Here is a 21,656-nt window from a genome sequence, read left to right on the forward strand (position 1 = left end):
GTAAAAAAAAAAGCTCAGCTATTCATGTCCTTCAGAAAAAAGAACCTGCCATCCCTGTCCAGTCTACCGACAACCGACAGGTGATTCAAGCCTCACACTACGTGACTGACTCTTAAATACCTCAGGGGAGCTGGACATAAACAATAAATACAGGCTTGCTGATACTGCTTATGTTTCAAGCAGGTGAAATGCAGGTCCCATGTCGCATCTTTGTCCATACAAGCATATTATTACGTATTTCTCTTATTGTCCTCTCTTCTGTCTTGTTCTGTATTATACTTTCCCTATTTTACTAGAATGAAACTGGAAAAATGTCAAAGGAGTGCAATATTTATGTTGAAGCAGATTTGCATTTTGCCCCTTCCAATTTTATTTCCGTTAGTGCAACTTAAAATTTTAACAGCTGCATTCATCACTATCGTGTTTCTCAAATACTTTTAGGCCTGTCTATGGCTGCTGTACATTATGTAGTAAGCCCAAACCAATTCTTAACTCTAAATACCTTCATGTTAGTCTAACCATCTATTATTTGGTATCCTTCATAATTTATTCTGGAGTTAACCAGATATCTTCCCCTAAATATTCTAAAACCAGGTTGATATCAAGTCCATTTTTAAAATTTAATTATCGTTTGGGTTTAATATTACCTGCTAACAGGAGTGTTAGGAAAAATTGTACCCGGCAAGATATTATTTGGAAATGTTCAGGCTTTCGGTTCCACCATCATATTGTCTGAGAAGATGAATTTTTGGTGAGTACCTATGAAGATTTCCAGAAAATACTCTTTACAGAAAAGATCAAAAGTTTAAACAGCTAAATCACCAGCGAAATGAGCAGGCTCTCCACTTTTCTCAAAAACACCTTTTTGCTATATTCTATGATAGGAAATTATGCTTGAAGGAATAGGTTTGTCTCTTTGAATTTTAAATGTTAAAAATAGATCATTTTGGCTCTCTTTATATATAAAAAAAAATGTCTGTGTAAGTTTAAGATGCATTCTTTCCTCCCTTCCCTAAACTACTGTTATGGACTCACCTGTAAAATGTACCTATCAAGATCTCTGATATTACCAAAACGAACATCGGAAAGCTTGGAAGAAGAAAACGTTACTTGGTCTATCAGCAATGCTGCTTTCACAGTCCGTGCATGGCCATCAATCATGGATGCTATTTGTTGCATTTCTTCTTTGGGGACTGACTGTAGTCCCAGCAGTGGCTACTGCTTGACCCTGGCACCACTAGGACTACAGAGCTGCCAGCCGATCTCATTGGCCAGCAGCGCTGTCAGGTGGGAGGTCCTTCCAGAGAGGGTGGAAGTCCCACTCTGAATCAAGTAAGGCTGTTCCCAGTGTAATATCACTGCAGGGCAGCTGGATTCTGAGTCAGTGAGCTCATCATTGACTCTTTCATTGGGAGTTTGGGATGAGGGGGATGGTGTGTGGGCAGGAATACATCTCTAAAATCCAGCCCTAGATCTCTGTTTCTAATCCCTCATACTAATTAAACTGCTCTTTTAATATCTGTATAACTTAAATCAGTTTTCTTGACTGGTATAGATCCTAAATCTATCAATTACGTCAGAATGTGTAAGATTTTCTGCTGCTCTGTTCCACGTAGCCGCACTCTGGGAAAGTGTGGTGGAGTGGGTCGTCATGTTCAAGGGAGGAAGAAATTCTTCTAATTTCTTAATCTTGCTTGAAGCTTGTGAATTTTATAATTAAGTTAATAAATTCTTTGTTCAATAGCCTTTATATTTCCTGGCTTGTGATTTTCCATAGTACTGGCCAAAACGCTTAAGAAAGCCATTGCATTGATTGCAATAAAATTGGACAAGGCTGGAAATACAAAGCAGGTGTGTCAATATCGGTAAAGAGAGTTATTCGGTTACAGTTTTGGATATAGATCCTTTATTGAAACTGTAAGGTCAATGAGTTCCCTCATAGAACTGACCAATAAAGAGGGAGGAAAGGTAATGGATTGAATGCCAAATCAGCTTTTTTGAATAGCTGGAAAGAAATAAAAGCTGCTGGCTTACATATTAGGAACATCTAATTGAGGCAATTAAAAAGCATTTAAAGAAAAATGACACTAGGTTAGTAAGGTAGTGAAAATATATGAAGGAAAATCTAAGGGGAAGGCTTCCATTGACTGCTAGTAGTTTAAATGAAACAGCTCAGAACAAGAGTTTTTGACTAAAAGCACTCAATAATTGAATGCCAATAGGGTGCTGCAGCAATTTGGAAGTGTGGTGAAGTGAGGGGGATAGTGATGATCTCCAAGAGGACATTGAGGCTAGTGAAATGGGTGGATATATAGCAGATGCAATTTAATAGAGTCCTAAGTGATGCATTTTAGTAGGAAGAACAAGGAGCAGCAATATGCCGAACAGAGACACCTGCGGGTATATGTGCACAAATCATTGAAGGTGACAGGACAAGTTGAGAAAGTGGCTAAAAAGGCATATGGGATCCTGGATTTTATAAATAGAGACATGGAATACAAAAGCAAGGAAGTTATGACAACCCTTTATAAAACACTGGTTAGATCTCAACTTATAGCATTGTGTCTAATTATCGGCACAGCACTTCAGGAAGGATGTGAAATGGAGATTGAGATGGAGTGGAAAAGATTTACGAAAATTGTTCCAGAGATGAGGGATTTCACTTATGAATGGACTGGAGAAGCTGGGGCTGCTTTCTTTAGAGAAGGTTGAAAGAAGATTTGATCGAGCTTTACCTAATCATTAAGAGTCTAGACAGAGTAGATAGGGAGAAACTGCTCACATTGCAGAAGGTTTGAGAACCCAAGGACACATTAAAGTGATTGTCAAAAGAGCTGAAAGCAACATGAAGAAAATTTATTTTTACACATCCAAGTGGTTGCAATCTAGAATATACTGCTAGAAAGGGTGGTGGAAGCAGATTCAATCATGGCTTTCAAAAGGGAATTTTCTAAGTGTCTGAAGAGAGAGAATTTGCAGGGGTATGTGAAAGGACCCAGGAGTGAGATGTACCTAAATTGCTCCTCCAACGAGCGGGCCCAGCCATGATGGGCTGAATGACCTCCATGGCTATAACCATTCTGTGAATTTACAAGTAGAAGGTTTTTTTTGAATGATCTATCTTGCCATGCTAGGAACTTGTTGCCCCTGGATTGACCAGTACCATAACCTTTGCACTGGCATGCCCTAGTGGCCTGTCATATGGATCAGCTTATGGTGTTTTGTTTCCTAGATCTAACTTCTGGCATTTCCTCCTTTTTGCTGCTGCATCATCAGTGGCAGAGCCTTCAGCTTTACTTTCTGGTATTGTCACACTAAACCTCTTCATCCTGCTGCTTTTCTGACCTTTATACTCAACCTTAGTTTTTGACTTTGCTTTCAGCCCTTCCTCGTAATTCTCCTATTATTGCTTGACATCTGCTCTCTCATGTGAAGCTTGTTGAAATATTTTATTACTTTAATAAAACTGCAAGTGGTGATTTGGCTGGCTGTTGAATTGTGTAGCTCAATGGGATCAACTGTAAACAGAATAACATAATTACAGTGGTGCTCCTCACTGAAGCACTGATGAGTGGCTTTGTGAGCATAGCGATGCGAATTTGAAGCCACTTTGTGTTCCCAGCATCAGCTATGCCCTGAGCTGTCAATGCCCCATTTGGAAAAGTTTAGATGTATAACATTCTGCCAAAAATGTGACTTGCTCCTATCTACAGATTATCTTTTTTTTGTTCTTAGTGTCTGGACTGCTGCTTGCTACTAACTGCTGGACTCAACTTTAGTTACTGTACCTTAAACTTAGCTGGTGTAGCTTTAGTTCCTTTCATTAGGTGGATTCTTGCATTTACACACTGTACTGCTTTTTAGGAACATAGGAGCAGAAGTAGGCCATTTGGCCTTCAAGCCTGCTCTGCTGTTTGATAAGATCGTGGTTGATTGTGGCTTATATTTTCCTGTCTACCCCCTATACCCTTTGACTCCTTTGTCAGTCAAGAATCTATCCAACTCAACCTTACTAAATTCAATGACCCAGCTCCACTGCTCTCTGGAGAAGAGAATTCCACTAATGACCCCTTCAGAGAAAAACACAGTCATGTCTTAAAAAGAAAATCTCGTGTTTTTAAACTGTGTCCCCTGGTTCGAGTTCCCCACAAGAGGAAACATCCTCCTGATGTCCCCCTTATCATGTCCCCTTAGGACCTTGTGTTTCAGTAAATCCTAGTGCACCACATCTACACGCTTCCCTTTATCCACCTTGCTTGTCACTTCTTCAAAGAGCCCTAATAAATTAGTTAAACACGATTTCCCTTTCACAAAACCATATTGACTCTGCTTGATCCAATGATGATTTTCTACGTATCCTGCTTTAACCTCCTTAATCATTGATTCTAGCAATTTCCCTATGTTGAGCTAACTGGCCTATAGTTTCCTGTTTTTTATCTCCTTTCTGGAATGAAGTGTTAAACTCGCTATTTTGCAATCTTCTGGGACCCTTCCAGAATCTAGGGAATTTTGGAACATTACAACCAAAGCCTCTATATCTCTGCAGCGGGTTCTTTTAGGGCCTGAGGAAGCTGGCAGTCAGGTCCTGGGGACTTGTTAGCCTTGGGTCTAATAGTTTTCCCAGGACTTTTCCTGAGTGATGGTGACTGTTTTAAGTTTCTCCTCCCCCCCGCCCCATTTTTATGCATTCAATTAATGTTCTTATGTGAAATCTTAAGAATACAAAGTAATGTGTGTTTGCTTTACTGTTCTTGGTGAAAACGGCAAGTCTCCCTCATAGTAAGGAGCTTCAAAACTGCATAAACATTTATTTGAGACTTCCAAATTGCTTAGCTTCCAACAAATTGTACAACTTGAGAAGAGTCTGCAATGGTATAGGGGTCAATGAAAGCAATTTTAAATAGACACACAAACATGCTTGAAGATGAAGAGGACTCTAGATCTCCTTGCCATAAGGACTGTCTACTTCCCAAAGAGAATTAGAGTTAATACATCTCTGTGTATTAAATGCAGGATTCTTTTTTATTTAAGCATGATTTTATTTTCACAAGCACAGATTAGGACATTCATTCAGATCTGATCCTTTATGTATTGGAAGTGACTGGTGCATAACTTGTCTTTAAATTATTTAATGACCTCATGACCAGCCACACACACACAGCAGGTCCATACCCAAGGCATGACTAACCTCCTTGATTTCCCTTCTGGGAAATTTCATTGTCCCCATGACTCACACAAAGATGGGTTTTAATTTCATGGGCTGAGTGGTAATCCGGCATAGTAGATCAACTATCTGTTGTAGATGGAGCCTTTTCTATATTTCTGTGCTGCATGGAACCAATAACTTACTATGAGCATGTGATGTCAGTCCTTAGGCACGGTGAGCTGAGAAATCACTCAATTTCACATGAAAGATTCTTCAGGCTAGTGATGGGTGGAAGCATTGTGTGAAGTGGGTGGAATTCATGTTAGGTTTTTCCAGAGCTTCTATCCAGCTAGCCAGTCAATGGCCAGGCAGCAGATCAACATAGGCATGAGGGGGTCTCATGAGGGTTGGTGGGGGCGGGGGAGGCGAAGAGGATGCATGACCTTCATTGCTGCATGTATTTTTACTTTTGACTGGAGAATTTTGGGTAACATTCCCTTTCTTCCTGTCATGTTACCTTTCGTTCAGATCTGATCCTTTATGTATTGGAAGTGACTGGTGCATATTTTGTCTTTAAATTATCTAATGACCACATGGCCAGCCATACACAGACAGCAGGTCCATGCTCAAGGCATGGCTAATCTCCTTGATTTCCCTTCTGGGAAATGTCATTGTCCTCATGTCTCACATAGAGATGGGTTTCAATTTCATGGGCCGAGTGGTAATCTGGCATAGTAGATCAACAATCTGTTGTAGAACCTGACCAATTTTCATCCCTTTTTGAAGTCAGTGGAATAAAAATCAAGTGCATTTTACAATGGACGAGGGATCTGTTGTGCCCCAGGTTACTGGCAAGCCCATTAATCAATCAGGAACTGCAGAGTTAATCTTGCATCGTTTCATCCATGCTCTGAAGCACCTACTATGTCACTACTTGGGACTACTGTGCCCGCATTATTAGCGTATAGCCAAAGCTACATTTGCCAGTTGAAAAGCGAGGAAGTGTTATTTAATGGTACATTTGCAACATCCTTACTCCCCCTGCCCCCACCATCTCCATTCTGTTTGTGACAGATGGCTTGCATGTGTCACTATGAGCTGACTACATAGGATGGAGCTTTCAGTAATGATTAGCATTCTGATGTTGAAGGTGCAAAATAACAGAAAAATCTACAGATTTTTACATCAGGATGTATAAATCAAAAAAATGTCGGATGACGTTATTTGTATACAACGTATCATAATATCAACATGTTAAAAATTAAAAATCTATTGATTACAAGTAAAATTAATGGAAATTGAACAGATTTAGAGTTACTAACAATACTAGTCCTGAAATTATCCTCTGTCAGTAATGCGTGAACCTTTAGTGTATTTGTGTGCAAGTTCTCTTCAGTATTTTAGTGGCAATGATAACCTGTTTGTGTTAAATAGGTTCACATTTCTGCCAAAATAGAGGAAGGAGTTTAAGACAAATGTGTTCTAACATCAAAGTCGACTGGATTTAAAATAAAGTTTCTCTTTTTTATTTTAAGTTTCACATTCTGAACAGATGCACCATGTTCCCTGTTGTACCCAGCATTCAACAGATGGAGATCAATTATGTTGTACCAAAAATGCAATAGAAAGCATCTTTACATTTACACCTACAATATGCCCTAATCTTGTTTTGACAGTGCCTTCACTGACGGGGTGTGGAATTTTCATTTCTCATGCTATACTTTTATGACCTCTGAGATTGCTGAATAATTTGCAAATCTTTGGTTCTTGGATCTGTGGATGTTATGTCTATCAGAATATGTAATTGAGACAATACAAAGCCATTTTATTTGTAACAGCTAGAAGAGAGAGGATATTCCATCCCCTTGATGGAGTGGAGTTGAAATCCAGGATCCAGATGTGGAATGAATGAGTTCTAACTCTTATTATTCTTCCAGTACCCAATTAAGCCCCTTTGCACCCCATTAATGAAAATATGACATGCAGTTGGTGGCATAGTATCAATAGCAGACAATAATTGCAATACGTCATTTGTTTTCTTTCCACCATGTATGTTGCATACTTTTAACATAAATGTTGTTAACAATACAAATTGGCAAAACTTTACCACTATTTCCAGAATGAAATGAAGTGCCTGTGCCTGTCAAACTAATTAGTTGAGAGTTAAGTAAAAATTACAAAAATGAATCTTGGCATTTTTTTTTGTGTAAGATTCAAGACAGGTTTTTTTTGTGTTTCCTGTTCTCTTTCTTTTCATCCTCACCCACTATTTTTCCCCCAAAGACGTTGCCTTGTTTTGGGGCATAATTCTATGGGAGCCCCTAATCCTCTGGTACTACAGCGCAGTAACAGTAATTTGTATGTGGGCATAAGCATTTTGTATTAATTATTGGACAGTAAGAGAAAAGTGGAGGTGTGGATATCACAGTTAAACCTGATTCCATTCTCATCTGACTTCTTGCATGTGAACTTGTCGTTAGATATCCATCATCAGCAGAAACACCTAGCTGTCACTTTTTAACTTGTGCCTATCCTGAGCACTGTAAGTCAGCTGTTGTGCCACACTGTTGCCCTGGTTGAGATCAGAGATTGAATCCAGGACCTCCTTTGTCTTCTTCTGAAGGGTCATATGGACTCGAAATGTTAACTCTGTTTTTCCCTCTCCACAGATGCTGTCAGACCTGCTGAGTTTTATTTTCCAGCATTTTCTGTTTTTGTTTCAGATTTCCATAATCTGCAGTATTTTGCTTTGTCTAGAAGACTAAGTGCAAATGTTGATGATAGATTTGCAGATTGAGTCTTGTGTCTGGACAGTCTTTTGCTATTTTATTGAAAATTTGGGCATAATACAATTTGATTTAAGAAAATCTATTAAATTTCACCCAGCTGAGCATGCTAAAGAATACTGACACATTCATCTAGGAATTTGAAGCTTAGAATGTTCAGGTGTGAAGCTCATTGTCACAGAATTTTGTACATTTTCTTACTGCCCAATATTAGTGTGATTTGGATATAAGGCATGTGTACTTTCTTACATGGAGTGGTTATCCCAATGTAAACAATTCCAGCAGCAAGCTATTTTTCTGAATTTTAAAAATAAATTTAAAATTTAAATAAATAAAAATAAAGGTAATTTACAGGCTTGCCCTGAGGTTTTAAAAAAAAACAGACAACGTCTCACTCACTTGACTCAGCCAGACTATCACCCACACAACATTTAGATATAGATGAAGAAAAATTAATACGATTCCAAAACAAAAAGATAAAAGCAAAATACTGTGGATCCTGGAAACCTGAAAGAAAAACAAAAATTGCTGGAAAAACTCAGGTTTGACAACATCTGTAGAGAGAAAGACAGAGTTAACATTTAGAGTCCATATGACCCTCTTCAGAACTAAAAAGAAGTAGAAATCTGGTGAAATATATACTGTTAAAGGAGGGTGGGACAGGTGAAGCTGGATAGAAGGCCAGTGATAGGTGGAGGCAAAGGAGAGATTGCAAAAGGTGTCATAAACAAAAGGCCAAAAGGGTGTTGATGGTGGTGATACTAGCTAAAGGATGTGCTAATGGTGACCTTAAGAGTAGAAAGCAGGATGAGCAAATGATAGATGGCCCCAGTGGGGGTGGGGTGGGGGGAATGGGATGGTATAGGAAAAACAGATGGAAATGAGCTAAAAGGTAGGCACAAAACAATGAATGGAAATAAATTTTAAAAATAATAATAGAAATAGGTGGGATAAAATATGTAAAAATTAAAAAATAAATATTGACAAAAGGGGTGAGGATGGAGGAGAGAATTCATGATCTGAAGTTGTTGAACCATGTTTTCTATGGAGTATGTTGTCTTTTGTGGCAGTTCTGCAGTTTCTTCGAAAAGTTGATGCTTTTTGTTGAAGTGAACATCCTGTAAGCGGAGCTTTCTCATTAAGCGGCGAGGTTTCCTGTCATTCAAATTCCAGGAGTTTAGTTCTCAGGTGAACTTGAAGTTGGAACAGCTTGTGGAGAGTCCTCCTATTTTCCAGGTGTTGCAATTTATTACCTTGGCTGTTTATTTGATTGCAGCTGGCTCAGTAGGTTTCTGATGGACTCTGTCTCTGCAGAACTGATTTTTGCTGTTATAAAAGCAGGCAGCATTGTCTTTCCCATGTGACCTGCTAGAAGTCCCAAGTCCTTTCACAAATAATGTGGGTAAATATGTCGATAAACATCCTGCCTTTGTCAACAGACACTGAAATTTACCCATACTGTGTTTGGAGGAGGAACGATCGTAATACATTGGGAGATCAATGGGGCCTCTTCACATTCATCTAATAGACATTGAATTTTGATGTGTCTTTATTCTATGCTGAACCAGAAAGATGAGTTGGCTAGAATGCTATAGTCTTTTTGACATTCCATTATTAAAGGGGATGTGTGAATTTCTTGGATGGCTGTGAATGTCCATATATAAAATTAGGTATTTGTTTGAGTCTTAGGACTATCTGGAGTTGATACTGCCAAAGGTCATACGATTGGCAGTAGCCATTTTAATGTCTAAAATTTTGAATGGAAACAAAGTATTGTCTGGAAGTTCATAATATACTGTGACATGGCATTGTAATTAGCTCAGGTATTGGTGCGACAAGAGATCTCTGGCCCTGAGGTGGAGGGAAATTGACCAGGCATTCTGCACCAAATTTCTATACATTGACTTTTGCTGAGAGCCTGCATCTATGGATGAGATGAGAACAGAATAGATTTATCTGTCATGTCTGCTGTGGTTGAATAGCTTGCTGACATCTATTGTTCACTTGACTGCCTGTCAACTCTGTCCTCACATCAAAATGTAACTTTTCAGTGAGTGGATAATGTGTTGGCAGATCACCTGGTGTGTAATGTCTGAAACCTAATGCCTTAGAACAAAAAGTGGGAAGGAAAACCTGAATTCTTTAGATTCAGTTGAATAAAATTGACGAGTTTTAAATAACACGTTCAGCCAACATACATTGCTCTTTCATGGGGGGGAGACTTGAGCACTTCGTGATGTTGTATAGCATGGTATTGTGGTCAACTGGAGTTAGTTTTACATGAGGTTTAGTGAAAATTGATTTAGTGAAAGTATCTCTTAATGGAAAATTAAAACTTGCTATGACCTGATCGTTTGTTTGAAAATAGGATCTCATGCATTTTTCATCATCAAGAATCAGTATTTCTCTATCACATTATTAGCTTCTTTTGCACATAAAATCACCTTATTCAGGTGTTTAAAACTAAATACAAATCCTCTAAAGTGATACCAAATCACAAAAAGCATCTCAAAACTGAATGCCAAACAAACATGATTTGTTCAACCAAAAAGCCAACAAATTTCAGTAAAATTAGTCATTTAATTTCATTTAAAAGTTATTTGAGGGTATAATTTAGTTATGTCAGATGAACTTGTTCAGCAATAATGTGGGTATACATTTAGTGAATGACAGTATTGTTGAAAATTTATTTATAAATAATGCACATCTCTGCTCACCAGAGTGCAAAATGAAGAACTCAGCACTTATTGAACATGAAAAGCCAAATAACTTTTAAATGAAATTAAATGACTAATTTTACTGAAATTTGTTGGCTTTTTGGTTGAACAAATCATGTTTGTTTGGCATTCAGTTTTGAGATGCTTTTTGTGATTTGGTATCACTTTAGAGGATTTGTATTTAGTTTTAAACACCTGAATAAGGTGATTTTATGTGCAAAAGAAGCTAATAATGTGATAGAGAAATACTGATTCTTGATGATGAAAAATGCATGAGATCCTATTTTCAAACAAACGATCAGGTCATAGCAAGTTTTAATTTTCCATTAAGAGATACTTTCACTAAATCAAGCTGTGATTCATATCAATTGTAATGAAATGGATGGGTGTTAATGTGTAGAAGTTACTTTGATCCGTACATTTTATCAAAATAATAATTGTTTATGTCTGCAATATGTACTCTTTTGACAGCATGCTAAAAAATCCTTCAATGTTGGCATTAACAGTTCCACGTGCTGACAACATGAGCACAGTATTAAAAGTGGAAAACAACATAAAACTATGGCTATTATACTTTTCCAATTGTTGCCATGTGTCATTATAAAAATTTAAAACCTACAGATTGAATGAAATTTAATATTTAGGTTGAGTTAATACACCTAAAGGAATGAGAGTGTTGGAATTACTTTGCATGGGACTCTGGAAACAAGCCCACAATAATGCTTGGCAGTCACCTGGTTTGATTATCTCTCCATCTCTTGTACTAGAAGAAGACTTTGTGCCAAAAAATTGGAAGACTGCAATATCCTTAAAGTTTAAAAGATTGTGGTTGGAACCTTTACTATTTTCTTTCTGGCTTTTTCCAACTTCAAGAAGGCATGCCATCTGGACCTGGGTTTCTCTTCTTGTACTTTTCAGTTTCATCTTCAGTGCTATTTACTTATCTATCCTATTTTGCTGCATCAGCACCTCCATGTACCTTTTCATTCCACCACAATTAGTTTAATTTAATAAAAGCTGTTTCTTTATCCTCCATAAGAAGATTTCCTCCTTTGGTTTTAATTGTCCCTATCTTTTATCTGTTGCCCACATTACTGTTTCCCTTTATACCTTCCCTTATACCTACCTACCAACCTAATCCATGTTAATCATTTTTTTGTTTTCTAACTACATTTTGTATGCTATTAATTTTGTGTGTATATATCATCAGCACACATGTTTCTAGAGCTTCATCTGAATTTCTCAAACTCTAATAAGGAATTCTAGCTTTTGTTGCACCCTCTTTTTATCTCGCTGCAATTTACTTGTTTTTCCTGGTCATGGGTCCCTTTATCTTCATGCGCTGTCCTTCACATTTTTTTTAGATCGAACCTGATTCATGTTTTAATAGAACATATCTCACACCACTAAGAGGGGTGGGTGTGTGACTTGGTCTCCTCTATTTCAACCCCCCCCCCCTCACAACCAACAGACACACACATGCCTCTTTATGACCAATGTTTTGCATTTGTCCCTGTTGATGCAGGTCTGGCAATTGTCACAATGTATTTGAGCCCCAATGTGCAACACTGGCACTTAGTTAGAAGTTATGTTGCTGCTGAACTCACTTGAATAGTGCTAAGCAGTGAGATCATTTGGAATTCAGTGGTGGAAAATAATTCCTCCATGATCTGGCCACAGCTGTGGATGGTCCTGTATGTCTGCAAAGTAACACGAAAAACTGAGCACAGGAAAAGCCACTCAAATCATCATAGCCTCCATTGTATTTCAGATATTCCTATTGTATTTACCTCTATCATATTCTGCCTGCTTTATTTGAAGAATTACTCATTGTTCAGCAAAAGAGGTCTTCTTAGTTTTACATTTTGATTGCTGGTCTTGGTTTCCTAAATTAATTTGAAGTAGTATTCGGACTTTCCTTTATTGCTATTATTTTGATATTTCATATACCTCCACAAAGTTTTCTCACATGGTTAACTCCCTTCTTAAAGTTTGACGGTTCGTATTACTTTTCCTAGCTCAAACCTTCACACTAGGGATCGGTTTTGATGCTCTTCTTGGCATCTCAAAATTTATTCGAATAGTTTGAAGAGCTTGACAACCAGAATTAAATATAGTACTCCAAATGTAGTTTCAACAATTGCACTGCATTGCCTCAGCATTACTTAGTCCTGTACTCTGCTGTTCCAGCTGAAGGCTTCTGGATTCTAGTTGCTTTTTCTAATTCCTCCCCATAACATCCAGGCACTGAAAACAATATTGACTGATTGCTGAAAGCTTATCCAAGTTTCTTATTAAGAATTCAACTGCATTTGTTGCATAATTATAGACAAATTAACCATCTTACCAGTTTTTAGAAATTCCATTTGGCATTTCTCCTCTATATTCTTGACTGATGCGTCCTTCAGTAAATCATTTGCTGCATTACTTATTTATGCACTTCTCTATTTTAATGTCGAAGAAGTGACACATTTGCATTCATTTTCAATACACAGGTTAGTAAATGGTTCAGTGGGACTGACTAATTTACAGGTCAGCAACCTACTATCAAGATGAGCTGTTTAATGCTATCCATGCCGTTATGTTATCAAAGTCCATATTTCTTTTTTATCCTTTCATAGGATGTCAGCGTTTGTTGTGCAACTCTAATTATGGTTGAGAAGGTGTTGCTGAGCTAGCTTCTTGAACCACTGCAGTCCATGTGGTGTAGGTACACCCACAGTGCTGTTAAGAAGGGAGTTCCAGGATTTTGACCCAGTGACAGTGAAGGAATGGCAATATAGTTCCAAGTCAGGATGATGTGTGGCTTAAAGGGGAACTTGCAACAGGCTTTGTTTCCAAGCATCTGCAGTCCTTGTTCTTCCAGGTGGTAGAGTTGTGAGCTTGGAAGGTACTGTTGAAGGAGACTTGTTGAGTTGCTGCATTGCATCTTGCACTATGCACCAGTGGTGGAGGGAGTGAATGTTTAGATTATAGGGTGGATGGGGTGCCAATCAAGTGGGCTGCTTTGCTGTGGATGATGTCAAGTTTCGTGAGTGCTGTTGGAGCTGCATTCATCTGGACAAGAGCATATTCAGTTACACTCCTGACTTGTGCCTTGTAGATGGTGGTCAGGCTTTTGGGAGGTGGGAGCTGAATTAGTCTCTGCAGAATTCCCAGCCTCTGACCTGCTCCTGTAGTCACACTATTTACATGGCTGGCCCAGTTCAGTTTCTGGTCAATGGTCACCACCAGGATGTTGAAGGGATTCAGTGATGTAATGTCATTGGATCTCAAGGAGAAATGGTTAGATTCTCTTGTTGGAGTTGGTTATTGCCTGACACTTGTGTGATAGGGATGTTATTTGCCACTTGTCAGCCCAGGCCTGAATGTTGTCCAGGTCTTGCTGCTTCAGTATCTGAGGAGTCATGAATGGTACTGAATGTTGTGCAACCATAAGTGAACATCCCCACTTCTGACCTTAGGTAGAGGAAAGGTCATTGATGAAGCAGCTGTGATGGTTGGGTCTGAGGAATTCCTGCTGTGATGTCTTGGGGCTGAGATAATAGACCTCCAACAACAACCCTCTTGTGCTATGTATGACTCCAACCAAAGGAGACTTTCCTCCCTAATTCCCATTGACTTCATTTTTGCTAGGGCTCCTGATGCCGCACTTGGTCAAATGCCTTGAGGTCAAGGGTAGTCACACTCGTCTTATGCCTGGAATTTCTGTCCATGTTTGGATCCAGGCAGTTAATGAGATCAGGAGTTGAGTTACCCTGATGAAATCCAAACTGAGCATCAGTGAGCAAGTTATTTCGATGTAAGTGTTGTTTACTGTGCTTTCCGTTACTTTGATGGGGAGTAGACTGATGAGGTGGTAATTGGCCAGTTTGGATTTGTTTTGCTCTTTTGTGGTGGGTAGATGCCAGTGCATGTACCTGTACTGGATAGTGGCTGGTTCTGGAGCAAAAGCCTTCAGTACTACTCCTGGGATGTTAACAGAACTATAGCCTTTGCTGTATCCAGCACCTTCAGCTGTTTCTTCACATCACATGGAGTGATTTGAATTGGCTGAAGACTGGCATCTGTGATTCTGGGGATTTTGAGGTCGAGATGGATCCTGCACTTGGTACGTCTGGCTGAAGCTGGTTGCAAATGCTTCAGCCTTATCTTTTGCACTGATCTGCTGGGCTCCCCCATCCTTGAGGATGCAGTTATTTGTGGATCCTCCTCCCCCCATTAGTTGTTTATTTGCTAACAAACATTTAGAACTGGATGTGGCAAGTCTGCAGAGTTTAGATCTGATCTGTTGGTTGTGGAATTGCTTAGCTCTGTCTATCACTTGCTGCTTCAGCTGCTGGCATGTAAGTAGTCCTGTGTTGTAGCTTCACCAGGTTGACACCTCATTTTTTGATATGCCTGCTGCTGCTCCTGGCATTCCCTCTGCACTCTTCATTGAACCAGGGTTGATCCCCTGGCTTGTTGGTAATGGCAGAGTGGGGATATGCTGGACCATGAGATTACAGATTGTGGCCGAACACAATGCCGCTGCTGATGAGTTCCCAGTTTTGAGCTGCTATATCTGTTTTGAATCAATCCCATTTAATATTGGGGTAGTGGCACACAACATTGTAGAGTATATCCTCTGTATGAAGACAGGACTTTGTCTCCATAAGGACTGTGCGGTGGTCACTCCTACGAATACCATCATGGACAGATGCATCTGTAGTAGGTAGATTGGTCATGACTTGTTGGTTCCCTCATCACCTGCTGTTGATTTATTGGGGCAAATATGTCCTTTAGGACTCAACCAACTTGATAAGTAGTGATGCTACTCAGCCACTCTTGATGGGCGTTGAGGCTCCCCGCCCAGAGTATGCTCTTGCTACCATCTGCCTCTTCTAAGTGGCGCTCAAGAGGAGAGAAGTGCTGATTCATCAGCTGAGGGAGGGTAATAGATGGTAAGATTTGCCCATGTTTGACCTGATCCTTGAAGACTTCATGGAGTCCAGAGACAATGTTGAGGACTGCCAAGGCAGCTTCCTCTTGACTGTATGCAATTTTGCTGCTGGCCCTGCTGGTCTATTCTTCCACCGGGACTGGACGTAGCCAGGGATTGGGGCATTGGCTGTCAGGTATGATTTATTGAGTATAACTATCAGACTTATGCTTGACTAGTCTGTGAGACTGCTCTCCCAATTTTGAGACCAGCCCCTAGATGTTAGCAAGGAGGACCTTGCAAGGTCAGCTGTGCTGTTGTGATTTCCAGTGCAGAGATCAATGCCAAGTAGCACTTGTTGACTTTGCTGTAGCATTTTGTTACAACTGAGTGGGTTGCTGGGCCATTTCAGATGGAAGTGAACAGCCTACCACATCATGTGGGTCTGGTGTGACATGTAGGGCAGACCAGGTAAGAACGACAGATTTCCTTTTCTGACGGGGATTCAAACGGACCCTATTTTCACTGCAGCAAGGGCCTTATCCTGCAGTGTGGGACTTGAGTCTCTTGAAAAGTCATAAATGCTCAAAGGGTGTAAAAGATCCGTAAAATTGTTCTGATGCCAAGTTATTAAATGACCAACCTTTCAAAAGTTGAAAAAACCTTCCCGCTGTGTCTGTGCAAATTGAAAAAAAATCTGTCCTTGCGATTTGAAGAATTGTTTGTTGACATAATCTTAAGTGCTGTCATTATTACTGCCTGATTGTTTCCACAACCTATCATTATCACAGTGGAACGCTGTAAATTCTCAGTTTGACAACGGAAGTTATTAAAAGATTAGTCAGGTTTGATAGTAGTCTTGGTAACGGTGACCATGAAGCCATTGTCGATTGTCAGTAAAAACCCATTTGGTTCAAATGTACTTTATGGTAGGAAATCTGTTGTCCTTACCTGGCCTAGACTACATGTGACTTCAGATCCACAGCAATGTGATTGACTCTGTAATGCCCTCTGAAATGGCCTAGCAAGCCACCAGGCATCGACCTAGGCAGCAAAAGATGATGATGGCAAGCTCTGCCCTGTTGACCCTACACTACCCTCTTCACTAACATCTGGAAACTTGTGCCAAAATTGGGAGAACTGTCTCTCAGACTAGTCGAGCAATAATCTGACATAGTCATATCATGGAGTCACACCTCACCGACAATGTCCCAGATACCATCCTTGGGTATGCCCTGTCCTACTGACATGCCAGACCCACCAGAGGTAGTGGCACAGTGGTATGCAGTCAGGAGAGTGTTGCCCTGGGAGTCCTCATCAACTCCGGACTCCATGAAGTCTCATGGCATCAGGTCAAACATGGGCAAAGAAACCTGCTGAATACCATGTAGCATTCCCCCTGTACTGATGAATCAGTACTCCTCCATGTTGAACATCACTTGGACATAGCACCAAGGGTGGCTAGGGCACAGATTATACTCTAGTTGGGGGTCTTCAACGCCCATCACCAAGAGTGGTTCGGTAGCATCACTGCTGACCGAGCTGGTGGACCCCCAAAATGACATAGCTGCTAGACTGGGTCTGCAACAAATGGTGAGGGAACCAATAAGAGAGAAAAACATACTTGATCTGGTCCTCACCAATTCACCTTTTGCAGATGCATCTGTCCACAGCAGTATTGGTAGGAGTGATCACCACACAGTCTGTATAGAGATGAAGTCCCATGTTTACGTTGAGGATACCCTCCACCATGTTGTGTGGCATTACCACCATGTCAAATGGGATAAACTTTGAAGAAATTTAGCCAACTCAACTGGGCATCCTTGAGGCATATGGACCATCATCAGCAGCAGAATTGTATACAACCACAATCTGCAACCTTAGTTCAGCATATCCTCCACTCTAACATTACACTCAAAGCTGGTTCAATGATGAGTGCAGGGGGACATGCCAGGAGCAGCACCAGGCATACTTCTTGAAAAAAAAAAGTGGTAAAGCTATAGTACAAGACTACTTGCATGCCAAACAGTAAAAGCAACATGCGATAGACAGAGCTAAGTGATCCCACAAGCAACTTATCGGATTTAAGCCCTGCAGTCCTGCCACATCCAGTCATGAATGGTGGTGGTGGATGGTTAAACAATTCACTGGAGGAGGAGGAGGAGGCTTTGCCAATATCCCCATCCTCAATGATGGAGAGCCCAGCACATCAGTGCAAAAGATAAGGCTGAAGCATTTTCAACAATTGCAGCCAGAAGTGCCGAGTGGATTATCCATCTCAGCCTCCTCCGGAAGTCCCCAGCATCACAGATGCTAGTCTTCAGCCAATTCGATTCACTCCACGTGATACCAAGAAATGGCTGAAGGCACTGGATACTGCAAAGGCTCTGGCCTCTGACAACATTCCAATAATACTACTCAAGACATGTGCTCCAGAACTTGCTGTGCCCCTAGCCAAGCCCAAGCTGTTCCAGTACAGCAATTACACTGGCATCTACCTGGCAATGTGGAAAACTGCCCAGCTATGTCCTGTCCACAAAAAGCAGGACAAATGCAACCTGGGCAATTACTTCCCAATCAGCCTACTCTCGATTATCAGTAAATTGATGGACGGGGTCATCAACTGTGCTATCAAGTGGCACTTGCTTAACAATAACCGGCTCACTGATGCTCAGTTTGGGTTCTGTTAGGGCTACTCACAACCTCACCTCATTACAGCCTTGGTGCAAACATGGACAAAAGAGCTGAACTCTAAAGGTTAGAGTGACATTGAGGCAGCATTTGACCGAGTGTGGCATCAAGAAGCCCAGCAAAACTTGATTAAATGGCAATCGGGAAAAACTCTCCACTGGTTGGAGTCATACCGAGCTCAACACAAGATGGTTGTGCTTGATCTCAGTCCCAGGACATTGCTGCAGGAGTTCCTCGGGGTAGTGTCCTGGGCCCAACTATCTTCAACTGCTTCATCAATGACCTTCCTGCCATCATATGGTCAGAAGTGGGAATGTTCACTGATGATTGCACAATGTTCAGCACCATTTTAGACACCTCAGATACTGAAGCAGTCCATGTCATTATGCAGCAAGATGTGGGAAAACGTTTGTGTTTGGGGTGACAAGCAACATTTGTGCCACAGTGACCATCTCCATCAATAGAGAATCCAACCGTCTCCATAGACATTCAATGGCATTACCATCACTGAATCCCCCAACTTCAATATCCTGGCTGCCACTGACCAGAGCAGGTCAGAGTCTGAGAATTCTATGGAGAGTAACTCACCACCTGACTCCTCAAAGCCTGTCCACCATCTACAAGGCACAAGTCAGCAGTGTGATGGAATAGTCACCACTTGCCTGGATGAGTGCAGCTCCAACAAGAAGCTTGACACCATCCAGGACAAAGCAGCCCACTTGATTTTCACTCCATCCACCACCTCCACCACTGATGTACAGTGGCAGCAGTGAGTACCATCTACAAGATGCATTGCAGTAACTCAGCAAGGCTTCTTTGACAACACCTTCTGTATTTACAAACAGTACCACCTCGAAGCACAAGGGCTGAAAATGCATGGGAACACCATCACCTGCAAGTTATCCTCCAACCACATAGATCCTTATTTGGAACTAGATTGCCGTTCCTTCACTGTTGCTGGGTCAAAATCCTGGAAGTATGTCCCTAACAGCACTGTGGATATATCTCCACCATATGGACTGCACCACTATGACCTTAAAGGCAATTAGAGATGGGTTATAAAAATGCTGGCTTTGCCTGCAACGTCCAGATCCGATGAAAGAATTTAAAAAAAAAAATATACAGGGTTCTGATTACAAATGTTTGTTTCTATGAGGAATTAAGTACTTGAGATTTAAATATATTAAATGGGCATTCATCAATGTGTTTTTAGTCATTCATGGGACATGGGCATTGCTTTTGCACTGATCTAGGCTCCTTCATTATTAAGGATGGGGATATTTGTGGTGCTGCTGTCTCCAGTGAGTTTTTAATGGTCCGTCGTCATTCATGGCTGGATGTGACAGGTCTGCAGAGCTTAGATCTAATCCGTTGGTTGTGGAATTGCTTAGCTCTGTCTATTATTTACTGCTTATGCTGTTTGGCACACAAGTAGTCCTGTATTGTAGCTTCATCAGGTTGACACCTCATGTTTAGGTATGTTTGGTGCTACTCCTGGCATGCCCTCCTGCACTCTTCGTGGAATCAGGGTTGATTCCCTGGGTTGGTGGTAGTGGTAGAGTGGGGGATATGCCAGGCCATGAGGTTACAGATTGTGTTCAAGTACAATTTTGCTGCTGATGGCCCACAGCGCCTCATGGATGCCCAGTCTTAAGTTGCTAGATCTTTAGATCATGGTGGAAGTACCACATAACACGATGGAGGGTATTCTTAATGTGAAGATGTCACTTTGTCTCCACAAGGTGGTCACTGGTTATGAGCAGATGTATCTGTGGCAGCTAGGTCGATGAGGATGAGGTCAGGTATGTTTTTCACTTTTGTTGGTTCCTTCACCACCTGCTGCAAACCTGGCCTAGCAGCTATGTCCTTTTGGACTTGGCCAGTTTGCTCAGTAATGGTGCTACTGAGCCACTCTTGGGAGTCATTGAAGTCTCCTACCCAGAGTATATTCTGCCCCCTTGCTACCCTCAGTGCTTCCTCCATGTGGTGTTCAACATGGAGGAGCACTGATTCATCAGGTGGGGCGGAGGGGGAGGGTTGGCGTTGTGGTGAGGCGGTACATGGTAATCAGCAAGAGGTTTCCTTGCCCATGTTTGACGTGATGCCATAAGACTTCATGGGGTCTAGAGTAGATGTTGAGGATTCCTAGGCCAGCTCCCTCCCAACTCTACCACTGTGCCTCTGCTGGGCCTGTCCTGCTGGTGGGATGGACATACCCAGGGATGGTGATGGTGGCGTCTAGGATGTTATCTGTAAAGTATGATTCCATGAGGATGACTACGTCAGGCTGTTGTTTGATTAGTCTGTGAGACCACTCTCCAAATTTTGGCATGAACTCCCAGGTGTTAGTAAGGAGGACTTTGCAGGGTCAACAGGACTGACTTTGCTGTTGTCGTTTCTGGTGCTTATGTTGATACTGGGTGGTCCGTCTGGTTTCATTCATTATTGACTTGTTTTTAGCAGTTTAATAGAACTGAGTGCCTTGTTAAGCCATTTCAGAGGGCAGTTAATAGTCTAGCACATTGCTGTGGATCTGTAGTCACATGTAGGCCAGATCAGGTAAGGACAACAGATTTCCTTCCCTAAAGGACATTAGTGAACCAGAAAGATTTTTACAACCATTGACAATGGTTTCATGGTCATAATTAGATTTCCAGATATTTTATTGAATTCAAATTCCATCATCTGTCGAACCTGGGTCCCCAGAGCATTATCCTGGGTCTCTGGGTTACTAGTCTAGTGATAATACCACAATGCCTCCCATATGAAGTCTGTAAAAGATGTTCAAAATTTAATGGCTCCTGTGCTCTGCCCATGATGGATACTGGGCGAGTTGACATAGGGCCAAAGAATGAGGGGTGGGAGATTGTTGTGTTGGTGCTAAGTTGGCATAGGGGCGATAAGGGAGCATGGGGATGGGTTGGGGGTCAAGAGTTGTCACTAAGTTGGCATTGGCACTATAAGGGGAAAGAGATTGACGTGAATGGGCATGGGGAGTATTGGGGTATGAGAGGGGTGAGGATTACAGGGCCTAATATTTAAGGAAACAACTGGGACCAAGTCCCAGAGAACCGAGTGGGCCCCTTAAATAGTTCTCCCCAGCGCTCGGCAGTCTCTGTGGCTGTCTCTGATTTGGATGGTGGGCCTGACTCCATGCTGCAACCACCCTCTGAAGATCCCACCGCTCGGGCTACGTTTTCCTGAGGTTGATGTGATGAGCAGGGATATTTCCCAGTCCAGGTCTTGATTTCTGATGACTGGATTGTTTGTTAAACTACCTTGTTCCAATGTTGACTCAAGTGCTTAGCCTTCCCAGTGTTTTCTGTCTCTGTTTCAGATTTCTAGTATTCATCTATTTTGTGTCAAGAATGAAACAAAATAATTAAGCATATTTA

At 41.1% G+C, this 21,656-nt stretch overlaps 1 protein-coding gene across 10 annotated transcripts in view; it reads left to right on the plus strand.

The window, feature by feature from the left end:
- cdk14 (cyclin-dependent kinase 14) overlaps nucleotides 1-21,656 on the plus strand; it is a 953,540-nt gene that overhangs the window by 191,199 nt on the left and 740,685 nt on the right. The window lies entirely within an intron of this gene.

The sequence above is a fragment of the Carcharodon carcharias genome, chromosome 3 (genome assembly GCF_017639515.1).
Source record: "Carcharodon carcharias isolate sCarCar2 chromosome 3, sCarCar2.pri, whole genome shotgun sequence".
Taxonomy (NCBI): domain Eukaryota; kingdom Metazoa; phylum Chordata; class Chondrichthyes; order Lamniformes; family Lamnidae; genus Carcharodon; species Carcharodon carcharias.